At 42.4% G+C, this 26,723-nt stretch overlaps 1 long non-coding RNA gene and 1 pseudogene across 1 annotated transcript; both read left to right on the top strand.

Moving 5' to 3' along the window:
* Nucleotides 1-6,184, top strand: part of LOC139375511 (C-type lectin domain family 4 member M-like) — a 36,413-nt pseudogene extending 30,229 nt beyond the window's left edge.
* Nucleotides 6,185-16,249: 10,065 nt separating this feature from the next.
* On the top strand, nucleotides 16,250-24,154 carry LOC139374089 (uncharacterized). The gene is made up of 7 exons (XR_011627643.1): nucleotides 16,250-16,339; nucleotides 18,571-18,646; nucleotides 18,764-18,865; nucleotides 18,951-20,021; nucleotides 20,110-20,252; nucleotides 22,260-22,354; nucleotides 23,677-24,154. It is a non-coding gene; the product is annotated as an uncharacterized lncRNA (long non-coding RNA).
* Nucleotides 24,155-26,723: the final 2,569 nt, after the last annotated feature.

Raw genomic sequence — 26,723 nt, forward strand, 5'->3', positions numbered from 1 at the left:
CCTGCTAGGGATCTTACTATAGGCCTGCTAGGTACTCTATAATAGGCCTGCTAGGGATCCTACTATAGGCCAGCTAGGTACTCTATAATAGGCCTGCTAGGGATCCTATTATAGGCCTGCTAGGTACTCTATAATAGGCCTGCTAGGGATCCTACTATAGGCCAGCTAGGTACTCTATAATAGGCCTGCTAGGGATCTTACTATAGGCCTGCTAGGTACTCTATAATATGTCAGCTGACTGCAGGATGCCAAATGCATTAAAGAGAAGGGGGTGGGGGGATAACTAATGTTGCCTCCAGAGTGATTAATATGTTACGAGCTAGGCCTGTCACGGACAGTTTGGTGAATCTGTTGTTGGCTTAAACCATTCTAGCACCCTCCTCCTGAACAGGGTTCAACAAGTAGTTACAATAGGTCTGCTATGGATTCTGCAAGTAGGTCAGGACAGGAACAGGATTAGAAAGTTCAGAACCCAGTTTGAACACTGAACATTGTTATAAAATGGCAGTTGACAGGGATTTAAATAAGATAGACACATTCAGCCTTCCAAATTTTCTAAGCTTTAGAATTCTGGAGTAACTGAACATTCAACCATTACTTTTAACCTAAAGTTTACCTTTGACCCCTATAGCTCATGTGCTTGACAGAGAGGGGATATGAAACACTTATATGCAGCATTCTGTAACTTGAACTTTCAGTTTGACTTGAGCTTCACTTATATCTGAACCTACCATCCAGTGGTATATTAGTTCATAATTGTTTTACCAAATTTAAAGGATATGCTGACGTTGACACAAAAGGTGGGGTCTCTCAGACTATAAAAAAACGTGGACACATTATTCCAATCTTACTTTGATGCTCATTCATTTAACATATTTGTATGCATCCGTTTTCAACTCTCAAAGACTGTGGTAAGACTGTATTTCTCTATTTCACCAGATATGATAATTTTATGAGGTGTGTTTATTGTGTGATTCTAATGTAATATGTTAGTGTCTCTGGGAGACTAAGCAGGTGAACAGTAAACAGGACAAAGTACATATCTACAATACATTCGTAAAGTATTCAGACCCCTTGACTTTTTCCACAGTTTGTTACGTTACAGCCTTATTCCGAAATGTATTAAAAAAAAATCCTCTCATCAATCTACACACAAAACCCCATAATGAAAAAATAAATCTGAAATATTACATTTACATAAGTATTTTACTCAGTACTTTGTTGAAGCACCTATGGCAGCGATTACAGCCTTGAGACTTCTTGGGAATGTCGCTACGAGCTTGGCACACCTGTATTTGGGGAGTTTCTCCCATTCTCTTCTGCAGATCCTCTCAAGCTCTGTCAGGTTGGATGGGTGAGTCGCTGCACAGCTATTTTCAGGTCTCGCCAGAGATGTTCAGTTGGGTTCAAGGCTGTGCTCTGGCTGGGCCACTCAAGGACATTCAGAGACTTGTCCCAAAGCCACTCCTAAGTTGTCTTGGCTGTGTGCTTAGGGTCATTGTCCTGTTGGAAGGTGAACCTTCGCCCAAGTCTGAGGTCCTCAGCGCTCTGTACTTTGCTCCGTTCATCTTTTCCTCGATCCTGACTGATCTCCCAGTCCCTGCCGCTGAAAAACATCCCCATAGTATGACGCTGCCACCACCATGCTTCACCGTAGGGATGGTGCCAGGTTTCCTTCAAATGTGACACTTGGCATTCAGGCCAAAGTGTTCAATCTTGCTTTCTTTAGACCAGAGCATCTTGTTTCTCATGGTCTGAGAGTCCTTAAAGTGCCTCTTGGCAAACTCCAAGTGGGCTGTTATGTGCCTTTTACTACCATCTGTCTGGACACAGAACTGGAGCTCTGTCAGACTGACCATCGGGTTCTTGGTCACCTCCCTGATCAAGGGCCTTCTCTCCTGATTGCTCAGTTTGGCTGGGCGACCAGCTCTAGGAAGAGTCTTTGTGGGTCCAAACTACTTCCGTTTTAGAATGATGAAGGCCACTGTTCTTGGGGACCTTCATTTTTTAGTACCCTTCCCCAGATCTGTGCCTCGACACAATCCTGTCTCGGAGCTCTACGGACAATTCCTTTGACCTCATGGCTTGGTTTTTGCTCTGACATGCAATGTCAACTGTGGGACCTTACATAGACAGGTGTGTGCCTTTCCAAATAATGTCAAAAAATATATATTTACCACAGGTGGACTCCCAATCAAGTTGTAGAACATCTCAAGATGATCAATGGAGACAGGATGCACCTGAGCTCAATTTCGAGTCTCATAGCAAATGGTCTGAATACGTATGTAAATAATCTATTTCTGTTTTTAGTTTTAATACATCTGCATAAAAATCTAAAACATGTTTATACTTGTCATCATGGGGTATTTTATGTAGATCGATGAGGATTTTTTTATTTTTTATAAAAAGCATTATATGATAAGGCTGTAAAGTAACAAAATGTGGAAAAAGTCAAGGGGTCTGAATACTTTCTGAATGCACTATATGTCAATTACTGAAGTGTGCTTGTTTGAGCTCTACCACCGTGTATGTGTCGCTAGTTGGGTAGAGATTGGGACTATCCTATTGTTTCCTTTATACCGGGTAAGCTAAGTCAAGACCTCAAGTATTTGACAAAACATAAGACACTGATTCAAACCTACACTAGAGCTGAAGTAACAGAGGAAAATATAGCATTTAACTTCTACAAATGTAAGAGACAATCTATACAAACACAGGTGAAGAATCCAACAATGCAGACCATGGATATTGATGACGACACGTCTCCCAACAAGCCCAGTGTTACATTTTCAGGTATCAATTCAAATACAAGCACACAGCCTTTGTACTTTCAAATCCTGGATAATATAAGTATTTTTAACGTTACCAGAGGGAGTTCAAAGATCTTACATGATATTTCCCTGTGATTCAGCAAATTTTCATTGGTGGAAGAGACCCTCTGGAATTGCTGCAGTATGTCTCGGGCTGCTGTGTGTTCTCCTATTGGCTGGGATCATAGGCCTGTTTGTCTACTGTAAGTTTAGAATGTTTTTACATAAATATTTGTAACCTTCAGTGGTGTAATAGTTAAACATATGTATATAATTTTCCATTTTAAAGATGGCGTCATCGATCATCACTACTCAACAGAGAGAGACCAACAGACCAGTTACAGCCTTCTGACTAAAGAAGGAGATCAGCAACCAACCAGTTATAATAACTTGACTAAAGAGAGACAACAGCTACAGAGCAGTTACAACACCCTGACTAAAGAGAGAGACCAGCTACAGACCAGTTACAACACTCTGACTAAAAAGAGAGACCAGCTACAGAGCAGTTACAACAACCTGACTAAAGAGAGAGACCAGCTACAGAGCAGTTACAATAACCTGACTGAAGAGAGAGACCAGCTACAGACCAGTTACAACACCCTGACTAAAGAGAGAGACCAGCTACAGAGCAGTTACAATAACCTGACAGAAGAGAGAGACCAGCTACAGACCAGTTACAACACCCTGACTAAAGAGAGAGACCAGCTACAGACCAGTTACAACACCCTGACTAAAAATAGAGACCAGCTACAGACCAGTTACAACACCCTGACTAAAGAGAGAGACCAGCTACAGACCAGTTACAACACCCTGACTAAAAATAGAGACCAGCTACAGACCAGTTACAACACCCTGACTAAAGAGAGAGACCAGCTACAGACCAGTTACAACAACCTGACTGAAGAGAGAGATGAGCTACAGACCAGTTACAACACCCTGACTCAAAAGAGAGACCAGCTACAGAATAGTCTCGCAACCAAAATTAAGGAGAAAGACCAGTTGCAGAATACTCTCAACACAATAACTCAGGAAAGAGATCAACTGCAGAATAGTCTTAATACCAAAACTAAGGACAGAGGACAGAGACCAGTTGCGGAATACTCTCACCACAATAACTCGGGAGAGAGACCAGTTGCAGAATAGTCTAAATAACAGTACCATAGAGTACCACCGTAGAGTACAGTACCAGTTACAGAATCATCTCAATACCACAACCACTGAAATTGACAAGTTGAAGAAGAGTGTGGAGAATAGAACTATGGAGCGTGACCAGCTACAGAAGGAGAGGGAAAGGCTGAACTGTAATATCACAGGTAAGGAAAGTATTTTGCAGTAGAGCCCTGTTTTCAATACAACAAAATCAAAACACGTGCACAACTACACAGACAAGATGCCTTAAGAAAACAATCACAATTAACATTTAAAAGATCAGAAATCTAGTTTTTTCATTGTGCAGGGAGCAGCAAACATCCATTCTAATAGTTTTTTGTAAATTGTTCCACATGTAAGGTGCATCAACACTGAAGGGACATGTTCTGATCTGTGTAGAAACTGTGGGGATCTGAAGTGTAATGTAATACATTGACCCAGTTTAATAATTAGTCATTCTAGAAGATACTAGAGATGTCAGATACATTGGAAGTTGTGACTTGTACATCAAGCTGCCTCTACAGAAACAGGAGCATAGATCATATGAGATGTTCTGACCTCTCATAAGACAAGGCTCGTGCAAAGCTACTTACTTATTCAATGTGTGAATAAATAACAGTTGTAAAAGTTATGTTTAACGTATAAATGTCAGATACAATGAACAAAAATATAAACGCAACATGTAAAGTGTTGGTCTCATGTTTCATGAGCTGAAATAAAAGATGCCAGAAATGTTCCATACACACAAAAATCCAGTTTCTCTCAAATGCTCCAATTTGTTTTAATCTCTGTTAGTGAGCATTTCTCCTTTGCCAAGATGATCCGTTCCACCTGGAAGGTGTGGCATATCAATAAGCTAATTAAACAGCATGATAATTACATAGGTGCAACTTGTGCTGGGGACAATAAAAGGACACACTAAATTGTGCAGTCTTGTCCACAACACAATACAGATGTCTCAAGTTGAGGGATCATGCAATTGGCATGGTGACTACAATAATGTCGACCAGAGCTGTTGCCAGATAATTGAATTCTCATTTCTCTACCGTAAGCCGCCTCCAACGTCGTTTTAGAGAATTTGTCAGTACGCCCGACCGGCCTCACAACCGCAGACCACGTGTAACCATGCCAGCTCAGGACCTCCACATCTGACTCCTTCACCTGCCACCCGGACAGCTGATGAAACTGTAGGTTTGCACAACAAGAATTTCAGTGCAAACTGTCAGAAATCGTCTCAGGGAAGCTAATTTGTATGTCGCAAGGATCTGTACACAGTTCCTGGAATCTGAAAATGTTCCAGTTCTTCGATGGGCCGAATACTCAACAGACATGTCACCCATTGAGCATGTTTGTGATGCTCTGGATTGACGTGTACAGCAGCGTGTTCCAGTTCCCGCCAATATCCAGCAACTTTGCACAGCCATTGAAGTGGAGTGGGACAACATTCCACAGGCCACAATCAACAGCCTGATCAACTCTATGTGAAAGAGATGTGTCACACCGCATGAGACAAATGGTGGTTTTCTGATCCACACCCCTACCTTTATTAAGGTGTCTGAGACCAACAGATGCATTTCTGTATTCCCAGTCATGTGAAATCAATACATTCGGACCTAAAAAATGTATTTCAATGGACTGATTTCCTTATATGAACTGTATCTAAGTGACATTTTTGAAATTGTTGCATGCTCCGTTTATATTCTTCAGTGTAAAAGCTGTAGGCAAACAGGCAATTCACACAAACGATTGCTGTGGGACATCACCAGAACATTTGATTCATTTCCTGGGGAAAGGCAGAATCAGCTCAGTCGAAGGGTTCATTAGCTTTATCTGTGTCATGTTCTTTTTATTTTAAATAACATTCAAGTGACACATATGGTAAATGTGAAACTTCTAGGGTCCTGTCCTGAAGGATGGAGAAGGTTTGGCTGCAGCTGTTACTACCTCTCTACTGAGAGGAAATCCTGGGAGGAGAGTAGACAGGACTGTCTGGAGAGAGGAGCAGATCTGGTGATCATTAACAGTGAAGAGGAACAGGTGAGAGAAAGAGAGCTACTTTTTATACTCTATTTATTATTCCATCATGTGATAGTAACAATGCTTTTTCTGTTCCTCAACAGACATTCATCAATGGGTTTGAATCAGTCACTTTTGCCTGGATTGGTCTGACTGACTCTGTTACTGAGGGAACCTGGAAATGGGTGGACGGCACCCCACTGACCACCCCAAGGTAAGAGACTACTGATCTATAATAACACTGACCACCCCAAGGTAAGAGACTTCTGCTCTATAATAACACTGACCATCCCAAGGTAAGAGACTATTGCTCTATAATAACACTGACCACCCCAAGGTAAGAGACTCCTGCTCTATAATAACACTGACAACCCCAAGGTAAGAGACTACTGCTCTATAATAACACTGACCACCCCAAGGTAAGAGACTACTGCTCTATAATAACACTGACAACCCCAAGGTAAGAGACTACTGCTCTATAATAACACTGGAAGGAGTTGGACTGATTCTCTGTGTTGTTCATACTCTAGGTTCTGAGAGAGTGGTCAGTCTAACTCTGGTTTTTTTTACTGCAGCTATTGGGGTAGAAGACATCCTAATGCTGGTACATACCATAACTGTGGGTTTCACTATTACGTATCATCAGGCCATGGAGTATGGTGGAGTTTTGATTGTTCCTCTTCACAACAATGGATCTGTGAGAAATAGGCTTCTCTTAGGTACATTCTCTACACTGCTGATTAATGAACTCTACTGTATGTTAATGATGGTCTGAAAGACTGATGGGATTTGATAGAATGGTACTCTGAACTACACGTAGGAGAGAAACATACACACATGCACACATTCAGACACACACACACACCCCAACATACAGGACCTGAACAAGAGTCTCCCATGGGAGAAAACAACACCTTTATTAGACAAAGAGGAAATTCCCTTTTGTGCCGAGAGCTGACACTGATTTTCAACTCGCAGGCGGGACTACCACATCACGTGACGATGAACAACCAATCATGACCGACTCATGTCTGCTACACAAGCTGACACACAATAATTTATTCATATGTCAAACAATTATGTGTAGAATATAGATATCATTCAATAGCCACTGTCAATCAATTACTGTTAAGTTCTACATTTCTAAATACATTTAAAATGACTGTATATGTTTATTAGTAATACAGTGTCTGCTTCTTGTGCTTTTATCATTCCGTACTTAAACGTGTACTTCCTGCTTATTCAATAAATAATTTAATCTAGATTAAAGACATTTCTTGTCTAGTACATTTTTGTTCTCTCTAATCTGTTCTATACTTTAATCTTAAAACTTGTTGAGGATAGGTGGCAGTATTTTCACTTTGGATGAATTGCGTGCCCATAGTGAACTGCATCAAACTCTGTCCTAGATTGCTAATAGATGCATATTATTATTACTATTGCATGGAAAACACTCAAGTTTCTAAAACTGTTTGAATTATGTCTGTGAGTATAACAGAACTCATAGGGCAGGCAATCTTCCAAACAAGAAGTGAAATTCTGAATGTGGGTCAACTTTGACGTCATCGCCCCCTCCTTTCCCAACAAGATGTGGATCTGGTAACACTTCCTACGCGTGCCACTAGATGTCCTCATTCAGTAGAAAGTGGAATGGGGCATTTGCTGTGAACTTTGACCGAATGGGAGGGGAAATAGTCAGTATCCCGACAAAATGCCATTTTCCTGTGGCGCATTTCTCTGTGGGTGCTACCATCGTTCCATTTGGCTGCAGCTGAAAACGTATGATCCGGTTGGAATGTTATTGGATATGTATGATAATATCACCCTGAAGATTGATTCTCTACTGAGTTTGACCAGTTTATTCGACCTGGAATATATCTTTTTGAAGTTTTCGTGCGAGTTGTCCTGGACCAGCAGTCAGTTTTTGGGCACGTGAGCTGAAAGTGATAGCAAATGCAGCTAATTGGACACTAGTATTGGACATTATGGAACAAAACAACGATTTATTGTGGAACTAGGACTCCTTGGACTACATTCTGATGAAATATCAAAGGTAAGGGAATATTTATGAAGTAATTTCGTATTTCTGTTGACTCCAACATGGCGGAGAAATACTTTTACGTCTGAGCGCCGTCTCAGATTATTGCAATGTTAGGCTTTTTCGTAACGTTTAAAAAAAATCTGACACAGCGGTTGCATTAAGAACCAGTGTATCTTTAATTATTTGTAGAACATGTATCTTTAGTCAAAGTTTATGATGAGTATTTCTGTTATCTGGCGTAGCTTTCTATAATTCCTCCGGATATTTTGGAGGCAGTTCTGAACATGGCGTCAATGTAAACCGAGATTTGTGGATGTAAATATGCATATTATCGAACAAAACATAAATGTATTGTGTAACATGTCATATGAGTGTCATCTGATGAAGATTATCAAAGGTTTTATCTCTAATCCTGCTTTTGTGACTCTATCTTTGGCTGGGAAAAATGGCTGCGTTTTCCCTTTGATTTGGTGGTGGTCTAACATAAATATATTTTTTTTATTTTTTTTATTTTTTTATTTCACCTTTATTTAACCAGGTAGGCTAGTTGAGAACAAGTTCTCATTTGCAACTGCGACCTGGCCAAGATAAGGCATAGCAGTGTGAACAGACAACACAGAGTTACACATGGAGTAAACAATTAACAAGTCAATAACACAGTAGAAAAAAGGGGAGTCTATATATACATTGTGTGCAAAGGGCATGAGAAGGTAGGCAAATAATTACAATTATGCAGATTAACACTGGAGTGATAAATGATCAGATGGTTATGTACAGGTAGAGATATTGGTGTGCAAAAGAGCAGAAAAATAAAAATAAATAAATAAAAACAGTATGGGGATGAGGTAGGTGAAAATGGGTGGGCTATTTACCAATAGACTATGTACAGCTGCAGCGATCGGTTAGCTGCTCAGATAGCAGATGTTTGAAGTTGGTGAGGGAGATAAAAGTCTCCAACTTCAGCGATTTTTGCAATTCGTTCCAGTCACAGGCAGCAGAGAACTGGAACGAAAGGCGGCCAAATGAGGTGTTGGCTTTAGGGATGATCAGTGAGATACACCTGCTGGAGCGCGTGCTACGGATGGGTGTTGCCATCGTAACCAGTGAACTGAGATAAGGCGGAGCTTTACCTAGCATGGACTTGTAGATGACCTGGAGCCAGTGGGTCTGGCGACGAATATGTAGCGAGGGCCAGCCGACTAGAGCATACAAGTCACAGTGGTGGGTGGTATAAGGTGCTTTAGTGACAAAACGGATGGCACTGTGATAAACTGCATCCAGTTTGCTGAGTAGAGTGTTGGAAGCAATTTTGTAGATGACGTCGCCGAAGTCGAGGATCGGTAGGATAGTCAGTTTTACTAGGGTAAGTTTGGCGGCGTGAGTGAAGGAGGCTTTGTTGCGGAATAGAAAGCCGACTCTTGATTTGATTTTCGATTGGAGATGTTTGATATGGGTCTGGAAGGAGAGTTTAGAGTCTAGCCAGACACCTAGGTACTTATAGATGTCCACATATTCAAGGTCGGAACCATCCAGGGTGGTGATGCTGGTCAGGCGTGCGGGTGCAGGCAGCGAACGGTTGAAAAGCATGCATTTGGTTTTACTAGCGTTTAAGAGCAGTTGGAGGCCACAGAAGGAGTGCTGTATGGCATTGAAGCTCGTTTGGAGGTTAGATAGCACAGTGTCCAAGGACGGGCCGGAAGTATATAGAATGGTGTCGTCTGCGTAGAGGTGGATCAGGGAATCGCCCGCAGCATGAGAAACATCATTGATATATACAGAGAAAAGAGTCGGCCCGAGAATTGAACCCTGTGGCACCCCCATAGAGACTGCCAGAGGACCGGACAGCATGCCCTCCGATTTGACACACTGAACTCTGTCTGCAAAGTAATTGGTGAACCAGGCAAGGCAGTCATCCGAAAAACCGAGGCTACTGAGTCTGCCGATAAGAATACGGTGATTGACAGAGTCGAAAGCCTTGGCAAGGTCTATGAAGACGGCTGCACAGTACTGTCTTTTATCGATGGCGGTTATGATATCGTTTAGTACCTTGAGCGTGGCTGAGGTACACCCGTGACCGGCTCGGAAACCAGATTGCACAGCGGAGAAGGTACGGTGGGATTCAAGATGGTCAGTGACCTGTTTGTTGACTTGGCTTTCGAAGACCTTAGATAGGCAGGGCAGGATGGATATAGGTCTGTAACAGTTTGGGTCCAGGGTGTCGCCCCCTTTGAAGAGGGGGATGACTGCGGCAGCTTTCCAATCCTTGGGGATCTCAGACGATATGAAAGAGAGGTTGAACAGGCTGGTAATAGGGGTTGCGACAATGGCGGCGGATAGTTTCAGGAATAGAGGGTCCAGATTGTCCAGCCCAGCTGATTTGTACGGGTCCAGGTTTTGCAGCTCTTTCAGGACATCTGCTATCTGGATTTGGGTAAAGGAGAACCTGGAGAGGCTTGGGCGAGTAGCTGCGGGGGGGGGGGAGCTGTTGTCCGAGGTTGGAGTAGCCAGGCGGAAGGCATGGCCAGCCGTTGAGAAATGCTTGTTGAAGTTTTCGATAATCATGGATTTATCGGTGGTGACCATGTTACCTAGTCTCAGTGCAGTGGGCAGCTGGGAGGAGGTGCTCTTGTTCTCCATGGACTTCACAGTGTCCCAGAACTTTTTGGAGTTGGAGCTACAGGATGCAAACTTCTGCCTGAAGAAGTTGGCTTTAGCTTTCCTGACTGACTGTGTGTATTGGTTCCTGACTTCCCTGAACAGTTGCATATCGCGGGGACTATTCAATGTTAGCGCAGTCCGCCACAGGATGTTTTCGTGCTGGTCGAGGGCAGTCAGGTCTGGAGTGAACCAGGGGCTATATCTGTTCTTAGTTCTGCATTTTTTGAACGGAGCATGCTTATCTAAAATGGTGAGGAAGTTACTTTTAAAGAAAGACCAGGCATCCTCAACTGACGGGATGAGGTCAATGTCCTTCCAGGATACCCGGGCCAGGTCGATTAGAAAGGCCTGCTCACAGAAGTGTTTTAGGGAGCGTTTGACAGTGATGAGGGGTGGTCGTTTGACTGCGGCTCCGTAGCGGATACAGGCAATGAGGCAGTGATCGCTGAGATCCTGGTTGTAGACAGCGGAGGTGTATTTGGAGGGCCAGTTGGTCAGGATGACGTCAATGAGGGTGCCCTTGTTTACAGAGTTAGGGTTGTACCTGGTGGGTTCCTTGATGATTTGAGTGAGATTGAGGGCATCTAGCTTAGATTGTAGGACTGCCGGGGTGTTAAGCATATCCCAGTTTAGGTCACCTAACAGAACAAACTCTGAAGCTAGATGGGGGGCGATCAATTCACAAATGGTGTCCAGGGCACAGCTGGGAGCTGAGGGGGGTCGGTAGCAGGCGGCAACAGTGAGAGACTTATTTCTGGAGAGAGTAATTTTCAAAATTAGTAGTTCGAACTGTTTGGGTATGGACCTGGAGAGTATGACATTACTTTGCAGGCTATCTCTGCAGTAGACTGCAACTCCTCCCCCTTTGGCCCCCGTTTTCGCTGTAAAATATTTTTTTTAAATCGGACATGATGGGTAGATGAACAAGATCTTTCATTTGAGGTATTGGACTTGTTAATGTGTGAAAGTTAAATATTTCTAAAGAATATTTTTTACATTTGAACTCATATCATGTTAACTTCCTGTTTGTGGTGACAACACCAGAATGAAGGGTTGGATCATAACCATTAGTTATGAAAACAGTGTCTATGGTTTTGTTACTAAACTACCTGGGACTAATCATTGACTACAGTAGGACAGGTGGAATTAACTCCAGTTATAAGAGAGACAGGGTTTTGAGTGGATGTGATTGACAGAATGCATGAGATTCATCTAATAGGGTATAAATCATCGGAGGCTGCTGAGGAGGACGGCTCATAATAATGTCTGGAACAGAGCAAATAGAATGGCATCAATCACAGAAACCATACGCTTGATGTATTTCATACCATTCCACTAATTCTTCACCAGCCATGACAAGCCCGTCCTCCACAATTAAGGGTCCACCAATAAACATGTGTGACCGGCCTAGAGGAGCTGCAGCCTGTGCTAATTCAACACTACATTACACAACACTAACCCAATACACCTGGGCTCTTTCTCAGACATCTAAACATCTGTCCACTCCTTCACTGATCTGAAAGAGCTGACCAGGTGAAAGCTAAACCAGCGTAATGATGAGCTTCCTTCCACCATATTGTTTTCACCTGTGAAGCCAATCAGTGCAGATGTAGGGGAGGAGACAAGGACAGGGAGACTATAGTGAAAGAGCCTCTGGCCACATTCAGAAGCCAAACTTGGTCAAAAGTTGCAGATATAAATCATATCAATAAAGCGGAATTGATTCCTTATTCTACACGTCAGAGAGGCATGCTCTTTTTACTACATACTATATTTAAGTTCCTAAACGTTGCACCCTGCTGAACGGGCCCTTGGTCTGGTCACATGTCCATAGATTACGTACCAAGTCCACCATCTAGTGGTCAATTATTATACTGCTATACATTTCCTCAGACTAGTTTCTTACAAAGGTATGCATTACCTCTTGACAACTGTTTTGAAGCCTCTGCACATTCATTTTGGTGCTACTCCATTGTAAAGATTTTGGAAGATACAGAAATGCATTTATTAATGTCTACATTCAAATGACAAGTATAGTATATCAGACATTTTAATGTATGTATATTAGACAACTTAATGCATACTTTAAAATTATATTAAATGAAGATTAAAATATATAACAGATGGGTTCATTGTACAACAACAAAATCAATGAGCAACCATGGGGCATAACTGACAGGGTTGGCTTAGATTGTTGACAGCATGTAAGCTATATTTAGTCTCCAATGTTTGAAAACAAATACATTTGAACAATGAGGCCTTGTCTCAAATACATCATTACTGTTGCTGGTGAGACAGCTAGCAAATATTACCCATATTAAAGTGAAATCAGTCAAAACATTTAAAACAAGAAACGGTATCAATGATGATGAAACGAGCCACTTACAATTCACCACATGGAAGTTTCTTGTCAATCTTGCTACCAATTTGGTCATCCAGAATCACAACCGCTTACGTTCTCCAGCAAGAACCAAATAATGTAGCTCAAACAGAATGTTGAACAAACGAACATTCCTATGGAGGACTGCTCCTACTGGGGAGTGCCAATATGGCGACCGGGGGCTTCAAAGCCTCTCATTGGCCAATACAAAGCATCAGCAATCCAGGTTTATATACATCAATGGTTTCTAATTTGTTCAATCTGACCTTTTTTCCCAAACTGGAAACAACCCAGCCATCACACAATTACTGTCAATGTTAAATTGAGTGCTTTTAATTTACAGCATTTCCCTCACTCAGACAACCAAACATTTTCAAAGTTTCCCAATTAGCGAGAGGGATGGGGTCAACTTCTTGTGGCGCGCAGTGCTCAATTTCAGAACAGCTGTCTGTCTAAACGCACACAGAACTGTGAAGTGGAGACCCTGATCTATGACATCATGTATAGCATGTTACTGTACAGCCACAGCATTACAATTTAGGCGTTTATCAGTGTCCAAATCTGCCATATTCAACCACTATATGGGTATGAGTGTGTGAAGGACTACAGACTGGGATTCAATGCAAGGCATGTTATAGTGTGAAGAACTTTACAGCTGACAATGCACCTTTTACAGGAATTTTCCCCTATGTTAGCAGGAACTGCATTCATGGTAAACGCTGTTCATGTCGCTTCAAACCTAAATGACCAATAGTGTATCATGCTGTAGCCCAACAATTTAACCACAAACTGATTTCATTTGTATGTTTTTACAGTTATGAACACATTTAAATGACAGGTTTATGTGGACCATGTGTTCATTCTACTTATGAAGCTAGGAAGTGTGTGTGTTTCTGTCTTTACGTCTGGCTGTACTTGCATTGAACCATGGAAATGTAACACCAAACACCATCCATTTCTCTGGGCTTGTCAGCATACGTGTCATCATCAATATCCATGGTCTTCATTGCTCTAGTTATTTGCTTTCAACCCCACTGGCAGGTTTTTTAATCACCCCCTGCTCAGTCCCCCAGAACCACTAACACATTACATAACAATCAGCCATAAAATGATCATATCATGTGAAATGAAGAAAATTCATCTTATCGAGGTCTTTGAGAGTTGAAAATGCATTCACCATATATGTTACATTGGATTGTTGTTAAGACAAACAACACAATAGTAGTGAGAGCATTATTAAGACAAACAATAATGAACTGATGTACTACTGTCTGATAGGTTCAGATACATCATGTGACAACAGAATGTGTGGTTGGTTGGAAACAGGCAGGAAGTGTAACTAAAGTTCACAGTCAAGCTAAAGTCCAACTGAAAGTTCAAGTTGCAGACTGCTGCACAGAAGTGTTTCACAACCCCCTGTTTCAAGCACAAAATCTGGGGTTATGAATGGGGTTATGAATGGGGTTATGAATGGGGCTATGAATGGTCAAATTTTCTGTTCCTCCAGAAGCCTCAATACCAAAATGTGTCTATACCTTACTTTCAAAGATATGTTTTGTGAATTAATATGTTCTGTGTGACTAACAGTGCAGGGAATCTTCCGCAGTAAAATAAACCCAATGGACTCAATGCAAAGAAAATGTAGATCTAGAGATCCACCATCTCAGGAATACTGACCTGGGATCAAGTCCTTCCTGTCCACATGACCGTATTCATTGTGATCAAAAACGATAAACAGACCCTGGATCAGCACACCTACACTGAGACATTTGACAAATATGGGCCCTGACTTGAGTCTGCTAATGAGGCACTTTCTTTAGGTTTTACAAAAGTCTAAAACTACAGAGAAAAACAGAGGAAAGTGAAAGATAAAAATATGAATGTTTGGTGTGAGAAAAGGAGAAGTGGAGGAGCTGTGTCAGGGTTATGAGAAGGAATCCACCTAACACTCCACTCTGGTAACATGTGACTTCTTAAAGTCCTATACAGTTTCTTGTAAACCACTAGATCTTGGTTGACCTACAGTAGCCCCTACAAGGCCTTACAACAGGCTAGCTACCCAGTTAGCAACAAGCACTCAGCAGGCAGGTGGCTCTCCAACAGGCTAGCTACCCAGTTAGCAACAAGCACTCAGCAGGCAGGTGGCTCTCCAACAGGCTAGCTACCCAGTTAGCAACAAGCACTCAGCAGGCAGGTGGCTCTCTAACAGGCTAGCTACCCAGTTAGCAACAAGCACTCAGCAGGCAGGTGGCTCTACAACAGGCTAGCTTCCCAGTTAGCAACAAGCACTCAGCAGGCAGGTGGCTCTCCAACAGGCTAGCTACCCAGTTAGCAACAAGCACTCAGCAGGCAGGTGGCTCTCCAACAAGCTAGCTACCTAGTTAGCAACAAGCACTCGGCAGGCAGGTGGCTCTCCAACAGGCTAGCTACCCAGTTAGCAACAAGCACTCAGCAGGCAGGTGGCTCTCCAACAGGCTAGCTACCCAGTTAGCAACAAGCACTCAGCAGGCAGGTGGCTCTACAACAGGCTAGCTTCCCAGTTAGCAACAAGCACTCAGCAGGCAGGTGGCTCTCCAACAGGCTAGCTACCCAGTTAGCAACAAGCACTCAGCAGGCAGGTGGCTCTCTAACAAGCTAGCTACCTAGTTAGCAACAACATTCAGCAGGCAGGTGGATCTCCAAAATGATTTGGGCAGTGAGACAGCAGACTTGCTCACCGGCCTTACTGGCAGGGCGCCCACTTTCAGATGCAAATCAACCCACCAGAGATGTAAATTACATCATAGCTTAATTTAGAGTTGCTCATTAGCCTAACAACCCTAGAATAGGCTACCGAGCTGCTGTAAATTCAGCAATCAACTCTACAATAGGTTAAATAAGGTATAGACATATTTTGACATTTAGCCTTCCAAGTTTTCTAAGCTTTAGATTTTTGGAGTAACTGAACATACAACCATTACTTTTAACCTAAAGTTTACCTTTGACCCCTATAGCTCATGTGCTTGAGAGAGAGGGGAAATGAAACACTTATATGCAGCATTCTGTAACTTGAACTTTCAGTTTGACTTACTTCCTGTCAACCACGTTGCCTTTTATCTGAACCTAACATCCAGTGGTATATTAGTTCATAATTGTTTTACCAAATTTAAAGGATATGCTGACGTTGACACAAAAGGTGGGGTCTCTCAGACTATAAAAAACGTGGACACATTATTCCAATCTTACTTTGATGCTCATTCATTTAACATATTTGTATGCATCCGTTTTCAACTCTCAAAGACTGTGGTAAGATTGTATTTCTCTATTTCACCAGATATTATCATTTTATGAGGTGTGTTTATTGTGTGATTCTTATGTAATATGTTAGTGTCTCTGGGAGACTAAGCAGGTGAACAGTAAACAGGACAAAGTACATATCTACAATACATTCGTAAAGTATTCAGACCCCTTGACTTTTTCCACAGTTTGTTACGTTACAGCCTTATTCTGAAATGCATTAAATTGTATTTTTCCTCTCATCAATCTACACACAAGACCCCATAATGAAAAAAAACCCGGAAATATTACATTGACCTAAGTATTCAGACCTTTTACTCAGTACTTTGTTGAAGCTCCTATGGCAGCGAATACAGCCTTGAGTCTTCTTGGGAATGTCGCTACGAGCTTGGCACACCTGCTCTGGTTGGGCAACTCAAGGACATTCAGAGACTCCTAAGTTCTCTTGGCTGTGTGCTTAGGGTCATTGTCCTGTTGGAAGGTGAACCTTCGCCCAAGTCTGAGGTCCTCAGCGCTCTGTACTTTGCTTCGTTCATCTTTCCCTCGTTCCTGACTGATCTCCCAGTCCCTGCTGCTGAAAAATATCCCCATAGTATGATGCTGCCACCACCATGCTTCATCGTAGGGATAGTGCCAGGTTTCATTCAAACTTGACACTTGGCTTTCAGGCCAAATCTTGCTTTCTTCAGACCAGAGACTCTTGTTTCTCATTGTCTGAGAGTCCTTAAGGTGCCTCTTGGCAACCTCCAAGCGGACTGTTATGTGCCTTTTTCTACCATCTGTCTGGCCACTCCACCATAAAGGCCTAATTGGTGTAGTGCTGCAGAGTTGGTTGTCCTTCTGGAAGGTTCTCCCATCTCCACAGAGGAACTCTGTCAGAATGACCATTGGGTTCCTGACCAAGGGCCTTCCCCCCCGATTGCTCAGTTTGGCCGGGCGGCCATCTTTAGGAAGAGTCTTGGTGGATCCAAACTACTTCAATTTAAGAATGATGGAGGCCACTGTGTTCTTGGGGACCTTCCTTTTTTGGTACCCTTCCCCAGATATGTACCTCGACACAATCCTGTCTCGGAGCTTTACGGACAATTCCTTTGACATAGTGGCTTGGTTCACTCTGACATGCAATGTCAACTGTGGGACCTTGTATAGACAGACCTTATAATGGTCTGAATAGTTATGCATATAATGTATTTCTGTTTTTTAATACATTTGCAAAAAAATCCATAAACATGTTTATACTAGTCATTATGGGGTATTTTTTGTAGATCGATTAGGATTTAAAGAAAATACAAATCATTATACAATAAGGCTGTAACGTAACAAAATGTGGAAAAAGTCAAATTTATTTATATAGCCCTTCGTACATCAGCTGATATCTCAATGTGATGTACAGAAACCCAGCCTAAAACCCCAAACAGCAAGAAGCACGGTGGCTAGGAAAAACTCCCTAGAAAGGCCAAAATCTAGGAAGAAACCTAGAGAGGAACCAGGCTATGTGGGGTGGCCAGTCCTCTTCTGGCTCTGCCGGGTGGAGATTATAACAGAACATGGCCAAGATGTTCAAATTACCAGCATGGACCAATAATAATAAGGCAGAACAGTTGAAACTGGAGCAGCAGCACGGCCAGGTGGACTGGGGACAGCAAGGAGTCATCATGTCAGGTAGTCCTGAGGCAGGGTCCGAGGGCTCAGGTCCTCCGAGAGAGAGAAAGAAAGAGAGAAAGAGAGAATTAGAGAGAGCACACTTAAATTCACACAGGACACCGAATAGGACAGGAGAAGTACTCCAGATATAACAAACTGACCCTAGCCCCCCGACACATAAACTACTGCAGCATAAATACTGGAGGCTGAGACAGGAAGGGTCAGGAGACACTGTGGCCCCATCCGAGGACACCCCTGGACAGGGCCAAACAGGAAGGATATAACCCCACCCACTTTGCCAAAGCACAGCCCCCACACCACTAGAGGGATATCTGAGGGGTCTGAGTACTTTCCAAATGCACTGTACTGAAGTGTGCTTGTTTGAGCTCTACTACCGTGTATGTGTCGCTAGTTGGGTAGAGATTGGGACTATCCTATTGTTTCCTTTGTACTGGGTAAGCCAAGTCAGGTGACCTCAAGTATTTGCCTTGACGACACATAAGGCACAGTTACAAACCTACACTTGAGCTGAAGTAACAGAGGAAAATATAGCATTTGACTTCTAGAAATGTAAGAGACAATCTATACAAACACAGGTGGAGAATACAACAATGCAGACCATGGATATTGATGACAACACGTCTCCCAACAAGCCCAGTGTTACATTTTCAGGTATCAATTCAAGTACAAGCACACACCATATGTACCTTCAAATCCTGGATAATATAAGTATTTTAAGATTACCAGAGAGAGTGCAAAGATCTTACATGATACATCCCTGTGATTCAGCTAATTTTCTGTGGTGGAAGAGACCCTCTGGAGTTGCTGCAGTGTGTCTGGGGCTGCTGTGTGTTCTTCTATTGGCTGGGATCATAGGCCTGTCTGTCTACTGTAAGTGTATAATGCCGTTTTGTTAACTTTAATGGTGTGATAGTTAAACATAATTTAATATTTGATCAACTTTTCCCTTTTACAGATGGAGTCATTGATCATCACTACTCAACAGAGAGAGACCAACAGACCAGTTACAGCCTTCTGACTAAAGAAGGAGATCTGCAACCAACCAGTTATAATAACTTGACAAAAGAGGGAGACGAGCTACAGAGCAGTTACAACACCTTAACTAAAGAGAGAGACGAGCTACAGAGCAGTTACAACACCTTAACTAAAGAGAGAGACGAGCTACAGAGCAGTTACAACACCTTAACTAAAGAGAGAGACGAGATACAGAGCAGTTACAACACCCTGACTAAAGAGAGAGACCAGCTACAGAATAGTCTCACCACGAGGACCAAAGACAGGGACCAGCAGCAAAATAGTCTTAAAGTTATGACTGCTGAAAGGGATCAATTAAAGAATAGTCTTAACTCACAGACAAAAGAGAGAGACCAGTTGCAGAATAATCTAAATACTAGGACCACAGAGAAAAACCAGCTACAGAATAGTCTAAATACAAGGACCACAGAGAGAAACCAGCTACAGAATAGTCTCACAACCAAAACTAAGGAGAAAGACCAGTTGCAGAATACTCTCACCACAATAACTCAGGAGAGAGACCAGATACAGAATAGTCTAAATACCAGGACCACAGAGAGAAACCAGCTACAGAATAGTCTCACAACCAAAACTAAGGAGAAAGACCAGTTGCAGAATACTCTCACCACAATAACTCAGGAGAGAGACCAGCTACAGAATAGTCTAAATACAAAAACTAAGGAGAGAAACCAGCTACAGAATAGCCTAAATACCAGGACCACAGAGAGAGACCAGCTACAGAATAGCCTAAATACCAGGACCAAAGAGAGAGATCAGCTACAAAATAGTCTCACTACAAGGACCAAAGACAGGGACAAGCAACAAAATAGTCTTAAAGTCATGACTGCTGAAAGGGATCAATTAAAAAATAATCTTAACTCACAGACCAAAGAGAGAGACCAGTTACAGAATAGTCTAAATACCAGGACCACTGAGAGAGACCAGCTACAGAATAGTCTAAATACCACAACCACTGAGAGAGACCAGTTCAAAACGAGGCTTAGGTTCTATGGTGAGTGGAGTCTTTCATTTTCTTATTTTAGAAGTATAATTTTATTTCATACTTTTAAATGCCTGCAGTTCTGTTGTGTTTATCTCAGAGAAACCCTGTCTGGATGGATGGTGGAAGTTTGGCACCAGCTGTTATTATGTCTCCTCCACGATGAACACAGCTGGGGGCGGTCAGAGGGAGTGCAGAACAATGGGAGGAGAGTCGGTTATTATAAACAGCAGAGAAGAACAGGTAATAGATAATACATTAGTAATACTATAATACTACTGTTTCATTATTATTATTATCTCTCATTCATTTTCAACATGTTTAATTCTGTGTGGTTACAGGGTTAATTCTGTGTGGCTACAGGGTTAATTCTGTGCGCTTACAGGGTTAATTCTGTGTGCTTACAGGGTTAATTCTGTGTGGTTACAGGGTTATTTTTGTGTGGTTACAGGGTTATTTCTGTGTGGTTACAGGGTTAATTCTGTGTAGTTACAGGGTTAATTCTGTGTAGTTACAGGGTTAATTATGTGTGGTTACAGGGTTAATTCTGTGTGGTTACAGGGTTAATTCTGTGTGCTTACAGGGTTAATTGTGTGTGGTTACAGGGTTAATTCTGTGTGGTTACAGGGCTATTTCTGTGTGGTTACAGGGTTATTTCTGTGTGGTTACAGGGTTAATTCTGTGTGGTTACAGGGTTAATTCTGTGTGGTTACAGGGTTAATTCTGTGTAGTTACAGGGTTAATTGTGTGTGGTTACAGGGTTAATTCTGTGTGCTTACAGGGTTAATTCTGTGTGGTTACAGGGTTAATTCTGTGTGGTTACAGGGTTAATTCTGTGTGGTTACAGGGTTAATTCTGTGTGGTTACAGGGTTAATTCTGTGTAGTTACAGGGTTAATTATGTGTGGTTACAGGGTTAATTCTGTGTGGTTACAGGGTTAATTCTGTGTGGTTACAGGGTTAATTCTGTGTGGTTACAGGGATATTTCTGCGTGGTTACAGGGTTATTTCTGTGTGGTTACAGGGTTAATTCTGTGTGGTTACAGAGTTAATTCTGTGTGGTTACAGGGTTAATTATGTGTGGTTACAGGGTTAATTCTGTGTGGTTACAGGGTTAATTCTGTGTGGTTACAGGGTTAATTCTGTGTAGTTACAGGGTTAATTATGTGTGGTTACAGGGTTAATTCTGTGTGGTTACAGGGTTAATTCTGTGTGGTTACAGGGTTAATTCTGTGTGGTTACAGGGTTAATTCTGTGTGGTTACAGGGTTAATTCTGTGTAGTTACAGGGTTAATTATGTGTGGTTACAGGGTTAATTCTGTGTGGTTACAGGGTTAATTCTGTGTGGTTACAGGGTTAATTCTGTGTGGTTACAGGGATATTTCTGCGTGGTTACAGGGTTATTTCTGTGTGGTTACAGGGTTAATTCTGTGTGGTTACAGAGTTAATTCTGTGTGGTTACAGGGTTAATTATGTGTGGTTACAGGGTTAATTCTGTGTGCTTACAGGGTTAATTCTGTGTGGTTACAGGGTTATTTCTGTGTAGTTACAGGGTTAATTCTGTGTGGTTACAGGGTTAATTCTGTGTAGTTACAGGGTTAATTCTGTGTGGTTACAGGGTTAATTCTGTGTGGTTACAGGGTTATTTCTGTGTAGTTACAGGGTTAATTCTGTGTAGTTACAGGGGTAAAACCGAAACAATTCAAATGGTTAGTGTCTATGGTTAGTGGTTAAGGTTAGAGCTATGGTTAGGGGTTAAGGTTAGTGGTTATGGTTAGTGGTTAAGGTTTGTGGTTATGGTTATGGTAAGTAGTTAAGGTTAGTGGTTATGGTAACTGGTTAAGGTTAGTGTCTATGGGTTGGGGAAAGATTAAAACGAAAATGATTAAACACAACACACTCTCCCAGCTCTCCCAGCTTGCTAGATCATTGTGAACTGCCGTGGTGCAGTCGTCAGAGCAGAGTGCTTGGTCTGTGTGGTCTGAGCACGCTTCCCCTCGAGCATCATGAGTTTGCACCAGTGTTCTGCAACAGTTTTGTATTGTTTTTGTGAGGAAGGAATATATGGAAGTACTCAGGACCTTTTCAAACATCCTAAATCCCCTTGTATGTCTAGTTACCAGGCTGAGTACATTATACTACAACTACTATTAGACTACTACTACTACTATTATTTATAAAATGTAAAAGTGTTTCTCTGCTGTGGAGATGAAATAATGGCCATTGTTTTTTATCCACAATTCTATTCTAGATGTTTATCCATGGATTTAAGAAGAATGTCTGGATTGGTACATATAAAAAAGACAGAATCTGGCAGTGGGTTGACAGCACACCATTTAAACCTACGTAAGGAACAGGTTCTGGAGGACTTTTACATTATTTTCTGTTGTAATAAATTACTGATTACTGATAATTACTGATATTCTCATTCTCAGCCAGCTCTCTGTCTCCCTATCTGTAGAATGGTAACAACTGAGCCTGGGGACTAGGTTAACTGTCAGATTCTCTCTGTAGAATGGTAACAACTGAGCCTGGGGACTAGGTTAACTGTCTGATTCTCCTTGTAGAATGGTAACAACTGAGCCTGGGGACTAGGTTAACTGTCAGATTCTCTCTGTAGAATGGTAACAACTGAGCCTGGGGACTAGGTTAACTGTCTGATTCTCCTTGTAGAATGGTAACAACTGAGCCTGGGGACTAGGTTAACTGTCAGATTCTCTCTGTAGAATGGTAACAACTGAGCCTGGGGACTAGGTTAACTGTCTGATTCTCTCTGTAGAATGGTAACAACTGAGCCTGGGGAATAGGTTAACTATCTGATTCTCTCTGTAGAATGGTAACAACTGAGCCTGGGGACTAGGTTAACTGTCTGATTCTCTCTGTAGAATGGTAACAACTGAGCCTGGGGACTAGGTTAACTGTCTGATTCTCCTTGTAGAATGGTAACAACTGAGCCTGGGGACTAGGTTAACTGTCTGATTCTCTCTGTAGAATGGTAACAACTGAGCCTGGGGACTAGGTTAACTGTCTGATTCTCTCTGTAGAATGGTAACAACTGAGCCTGGGGAATAGGTTAACTATCTGATTCTCTCTGTAGAATGGTAACAACTGAGCCTGGGGACTAGGTTAACTGTCTGATTCTCTCTGTAGAATGGTAACAACTGAGCCTGGGGACTAGGTTAACTGTCTGATTCTCTCTGTAGAATGGTAACAACTGAGCCTGGGGATGTCACGAGTCCGACCGAGGGTGTTTCCCTTTCCCGGGCAGGTGGCGCTCGGCGGTCGTCGTCACCGGCCTATTAGCTGCCACTGATTGTTTTTTCTTCCCCTCCTTGTATGTTGAGTGGTAGCACCTGTGGATGTTTAATTAGTTTGTCTTTATTAGACAGCCTGGTTGTTGTGCGGGATTATTTCTATGTAACCTTCGGCTCTGTGGTATAGGCACGTGTTAGTGTCCGGTCGGGATTGTTTCCCATTGTACATTTTGATTCCCTGTGTTTTGGGAACGTAACGTTTTTGTGAGCACCCTGTGGTGCGTTGGTGCGATTAAAAGACGCGCAGCATTGAACTCTCTGTCTCCTGCATTTGACTCCACACCCACGACACCCGGAGCATTACAGGGGACTTGTATTGGATGATTTTCAATTCTGAATCTCTGTGGTTTATAGATATTGGATGGAAGGGGAACCTAATAACTTGAATGACGAGGCGGCTTGTGTTGAGATCTCACAGACGGCATCAGACCCATTGAAGAGTTGGAAGGATGGACCGTGTATTCCAAAACACTGGGTGTGTGAAAAACCGTTCACACCGTAGTCTAATTATAGTAGCGAAGGTAACCCCATATCTTATGGAGTTGTTCTGGTTTTGCCTGTTAATCTTAACCTGTTTTTGTTTCTATGTGGAACTAACTACATTGAAAGATGTATTCCTGTCTTTAAAGAGACCAGAGCTATGTGGAGTCTACCGTTTATCAGGCCCAGGGGAGTGGAACTGTGGTCTCGTAGGCTCTAACTGTGGTTTACATTTTTACCTATATGGTGTACATATACCAATTTAACAAGATACTGTTTCATTGAAGTTTTTACAGTTATCAATCCATTTGAAATGCAGCAGTGTTCTATGTTTGCTTCCATTCTGTTCCATATGTTCCATGTGTTCCATGTGTTCCATGTGTTCCATGTGTTCCATGTGTTCCATGTGTTCCATGTGTTCCATGTGTTCCATATGTTCCATGTGTTCATTCTACTGATTAAATACATCTATATACTGTGATCCAGGTATGTCATCTGCTTGTCAAGTATACTGTATTACTAAGTGTTATAATATACAAATAGTAACTCGTGTTTTCCTTCTAAATATAACTGACATAGCGCAGTAAAAATACTTTAGTTAATAGAAAATATTCCTTATCATAAAAGTTCTAGCAATACCAGAGTGGACACTAGATGGGTTGTGTCATCCATGGACATGTGACCAGAGCCTGTATTCACAGAGAGTCCCAGAGTAATAAGAGTGCTGATCTAGGATCAGTTTTGTCTTTGACTTCTCTCTGGTAATGTTCTTTTATTATTATTATTATTTTTACTTAGCTTACCCAGTACAATGGAACCAATGGGATTGTCCCAAAAGTGCAAACTCTACCCAACTAGCGACACAACACTCCTGTTGGATCAAATATTCACATTTAGAACATCTGTGCAGTATTCTGGGACATGAACTTTCAGTTGACTGTGAACTTTAGTTACACATACTGCCTGATTCCAACCACCCACACATTTTCTGAATAAGCCCAAGTTAACCACATGATACCTTATATCTGAACCTATCATCCAGTGGTATATTAGTTCAGAATTGTTTGTCTAAATAAGATAATATTACATCCTGCGTAGTCTACTGACCCACAAGGACACTTCACTCCAATATTACACCCAGTGTAGGATACTGACCCACACGGACACTTTACTCCAATATTACACCCAGTGTAGGATACTGACCCACAAGGACACTTTACTCCAATATTACACCCAGTGTAGGCTACTGACCCACACGGACACTTTACTCCAATATCACACCCAGTGTAGGATACTGACCCACAAGGACACTTTACTCCAATATTACACCCAGTGTAGGCTACTCACCCACAAATCAAATCAAATCAAATCAAATTTTATTTGTCACATACACATGGTTAGCAGATGTTAGTGCGAGTGTAGCGAAATGCTTGTGCTTCTAGTTCCGACAATGCAGTAATAACAAGTAATCTAACTAACAATTCCAAAACTACTGTCTTGTACACAGTGTAAGGGGATAAAGAATATGTACATAAGGATATATGAATGAGTGATGGTACAGAGCAGCATAGGCAAGATACAGTAGATGGTATCGAGTACAGTATGTACAAATGAGATGAGTATGTAAACAAAGTGGCATAGTATAGTATAAAGTGGCTAGTGATACATGTATTACATAAGGATACCGTCGATGATATAGAGTACAGTATATACGTATGCATATGAGATGAATAATGTAGGGTAAGTAACATTTATATAAGGTAGCATTGTTTAAAGTGGCTAGTGATATATTTACGTCCTTTCGCATCAATTCCCATTATTAAAGTGGCTGGAGTTGAGTCAGTGTCAGTGTTAGTGGTGGCTGTTTAACAGTCTGATGGCCTTGAGATAGAAGCTGTTTTTCAGTCTCTCGGTCCCAGCTTTGATGCACCTGTACTGACCTCGCCTTCTGGATGATAGCGGGGTGAACAGGCAGTGGCTCGGGTGGTTGATGTCCTTGATGATCTTTATGGCCTTCCTGTGACATCGGGTGGTGTAGGTGTCCTGGAGGGCAGGTAGTTTGCCCCCGGTGATGCGTTGTGCAGACCTCACTACCCTCTGGAGAGCCTTACGGTTGAGGGCGGTGCAGTTGCCATACCAGGCGGTGATACAGCCCGCCAGGATGCTCTCGATTGTGCATCTGTAGAAGTTTGTGAGTGCTTTTGGTGACAAGCCGAATTTCTTCAGCCTCCTGAGGTTGAAGAGGCGCTGCTGCGCCTTCTTCACGATGCTGTCTGTGTGAGTGGACCAATTCAGTTTGTCTGTGATGTGTATGCCGAGGAACTTAAAACTTGCTACCCTCTCCACTACTGTTCCATCGATGTGGATAGGGGGGTGTTCCCTCTGCTGTTTCCTGAAGTCCACAATCATCTCCTTAGTTTTGTTGACGTTGAGTGTGAGGTTATTTTCCTGACACCACACTCCGAGGGCCCTCACCTCCTCCCTGTAGGCCGTCTCATCGTTGTTGGTAATCAAGCCTACCACTGTTGTGTCGTCCGCAAACTTGATGATTGAGTTGGAGGCGTGCGTGGCCACGCAGTCGTGGGTGAACAGGGAGTACAGGAGAGGGCTCAGAACGCACCCTTGTGGGGCCCCAGTGTTGAGGATCAGCGGGGAGGAGATGTTGTTGCCTACCCTCACCACCTGGGGGCGGCCCGTCAGGAAGTCCAGTACCCAGTTGCACAGGGCGGGGTCGAGACCCAGGGTCTCGAGCTTGATGACGAGCTTGGAGGGTACTATGGTGTTGAATGCCGAGCTGTAGTCGATGAACAGCATTCTCACATAGGTATTCCTCTTGTCCAGATGGGTTAGGGCAGTGTGCAGTGTGGTTGAGATTGCATCGTCTGTGGACCTATTTGGGCGGTAAGCAAATTGGAGTGGGT

This window comes from Oncorhynchus clarkii, chromosome 19 (genome assembly GCF_045791955.1).
Source record: "Oncorhynchus clarkii lewisi isolate Uvic-CL-2024 chromosome 19, UVic_Ocla_1.0, whole genome shotgun sequence".
In the NCBI taxonomy this organism is placed as follows: domain Eukaryota; kingdom Metazoa; phylum Chordata; class Actinopteri; order Salmoniformes; family Salmonidae; genus Oncorhynchus; species Oncorhynchus clarkii.